Raw genomic sequence first — 3079 nt, forward strand, 5'->3', positions numbered from 1 at the left:
ATGTATGATTATGCTAAACCTACTTTAACAGGAGCTGAATCGAGTAGAGTTAGACCTACTATTGCTACAAATAATTTTGAACTGAAACCTAACACGATTCAAATGATACAACAGTTTGTTCAGTTTGATGGTTTGCAGGACGAGGATTCAAACACTCATTTGGGGTATTTTCTGGAGTTCTGCGACACTTTTAAAATTAATAACGTTTCTAACGATGCCATACACCTTCAGTTGTTTTCATTCTTATTAAGGAACAAAACTAAAAAATGGTTGAACTTGTTACCACGAGGGTCAATCACAACTTAGGAACAAATGATCGAAAAATTTTTACTAAAATATTTTCCGCCGGCTAAAACAGCTAAACTAAGGAATGATATCTCTTCTTTTGTGCAGATGGTCTAGAAACCCTGTATGATGCATGAGAGAGATACAATGACCTATTAAGAAGGTGCCCTTACCATGGGTTACTTCTATGGCTGCAGGTTTAGACTTTTTACAACGGTGTGAACCCCTCAACAAGACAACTCATTGACGCAGCCGTCGGTGGAACTTTAAACAACAAAACACCTAAAGAGGCTTATGAATTTATTGAAGAGATGTCACTGAATAACTATCAGTGGCAAGTCATGAGAACAAAGCCGACAAAAGTAGCTGGTGTTTTCAACCTCGATGTGGTTACTATGCTATCAAACCAGGTAGAACTATTAAATAAAAAGATTGATGGTCTGTATGGTTCTATTCAGGTACATCCAGTGATGAGGTGAGATTCAAATGGAGGAGGAATACACACAAAATATCAATCCTTCAACTCTAGCACCGAGGAGGAACAAGTTCAATATATGGGTAATAATAATTCTAGACCTCAAAATAACCCATACAGTAACACTTATAATGCAGGTTGGAGGAACCATCCCAACTTCTCGTGGGGTGGCCAAGGAAATCAAAGGCCACAACATCCCCTAGATTTTAAACAACCACCTTAGCAGCAGGAAAAGAAGCCAAACCTTGAGGAGATGCTAACGAAATTCATCTCGGTGTCAGAAACTCGTTTTTAGAATACCGAAACAGCACTTAAGAATCAATACGCGTCAATCCAAGGGCTCGAAACTCAGATAGGCCAGCTTGCTAAATTGATTTCTGACCGACCACAAGGTAGTTTGCCGAGTAATATTGAAACTAACAGAAGGGAGCAGCTTAATACGATTACCGTTCGAGATGAGGAAGGGTTAGTTGAACTTAACTAGAATCAAGACAATAACTTGTGGTAAGGATGAGGTGGACCACAGTGAACAAAAACCGGTAAGTAGAGAATATAAACATCGTGTGCCATATCCAAGTGCGACAAGGAAAGACCACACGGATGAACAATTTGGTAAATTTCTTAAATTATTAAAGAAATTACATATTAACTTACTTTTTATTGAAGCTCTTTCGCAAATGCCGAACGCAGTTAAATTTTTAAATGAGCTTTTAGCAAATAATTGGAAGTTGGATGAGGCGTCGCATGTAGAATTGAACGCGGTTTGCTCAGCCATTCTACAAAATAAACTACCCAACAAATTGGAAGATTTATGGAGTTTTACGATTCCTTGTTAAATTGGTAGTTTAGATGTTAACAATGCTTTGGATGATTTAGGGGCGAGCATTAACGCCATGCCCTACAAAATATTCAAGCAACTAGGTCTTGGGAAACCCAAACAAACTAGGATGAGCATTCAGCTGTAACACCCCTAACCCGTATCCGCTGCCAGAACAGGGTTTCAGAGCATTACTACCATTTGCAGATCACTAAAAAAATTAAAATACTTACCGATTCAATGCATCATAGAAAATAAATATATTACCATTCAATCAACAGTTTGGCACTTGTATAAGCATCAAACAACAACATTGTTAGTATACTTGCACATATCTCATATAAATTCAACATTGATATATCTATTTTCTCGACATGTTGCACTTGAGTTTAATAATAGTCTCAATTACATAATTTCCTTGTATCAACATATCAAAGATAATCATATATGTACATGTCATGAAACATATCATGCTCTTACCGTTTCTTCACAAGCATATATCATTCATTTCATTATATCAATATTTTATGCTTCATCTTTTCCATATATTTTATGTATATTTATTCTGGTAATAGCTTATATCAAACTTAACATAAATTATATTCCATGTACTTATGCTTATTTCGTTTATCCATTTTCATAATTATTTCATACAACGCAATTGTACATATATTTCTATATGACCAGTTCTTGTAAACATTTCACACAACCATTTCATATAACCATTCGTCATTTGATACATTTTACCTGAATATCAATTGTTCAACAGATGTTATAGCGTCTTATTTATCTTTAACGTGATGCCATAGTGTCTTTCAACTATGGTCTTACTCATTTTCTGTCATGTTGCCATGGTATCTTTCAACCATAGTCTTATTCTTTTCATGTCACGTTGCCATGGTATCTTTCAACCATGGTCTTACACATCTCACATCAGGTTGCCATGGTATCTTTCAACCACGGTCTTACACATTTCATATCAGGTTGCCATGGTATCTTTCAACCATGGTCTTACACATTTCATATCAGGTTGCCATGGTATCTTTCAACCATAGTCTTACACATAGGTTGCCATGGTATCTTTCAACCATGGTCTTACACATTTCATATAAGAGAGCACATTCCCACGAACCTTATCCTTATAGTGGGATTACCAGTACAGGCTAAATCCCCTGTAATATAAACTCATAGAGTATTGTCGGGATTACCAGTCCAGGCTAAATCCCCTGCAACGACAATTACTCTAATGAGCTTGAATCTGAATTACCAGTCCAGGCTAAATTCAGACCCTAATTCGGATTACCCATCCGGGCTAAATCCGTTTTACACATATTCTTCGGGAGGGCTATATCAGGATAGGATCACCCATCCGGGCTAGATCCTTTTTACCGTCAATTCCTTTTTAGAGATCCATCGAATTTTCCTTTCATTCAACCGGGATTTCTTCTCCTTTTATCAAATTTATCAATGTTTTATAAATTTTCATACAATGAACATTCAAA

At 36.4% G+C, this 3079-nt stretch overlaps 1 non-coding gene across 1 annotated transcript; it reads right to left on the minus strand.

The window, feature by feature from the left end:
* Positions 1-360: 360 nt before the first annotated feature.
* Positions 361-466, minus strand: LOC121210479 (small nucleolar RNA R71). The gene has a single exon (XR_005905595.1). It is a non-coding gene; the product is annotated as a small nucleolar RNA R71 (small nucleolar RNA).
* Positions 467-3079: the final 2613 nt, after the last annotated feature.

This window comes from Gossypium hirsutum, chromosome A11 (assembly GCF_007990345.1).
Source record: "Gossypium hirsutum isolate 1008001.06 chromosome A11, Gossypium_hirsutum_v2.1, whole genome shotgun sequence".
NCBI classification, from domain to species: Eukaryota; Viridiplantae; Streptophyta; class Magnoliopsida; order Malvales; family Malvaceae; genus Gossypium; species Gossypium hirsutum.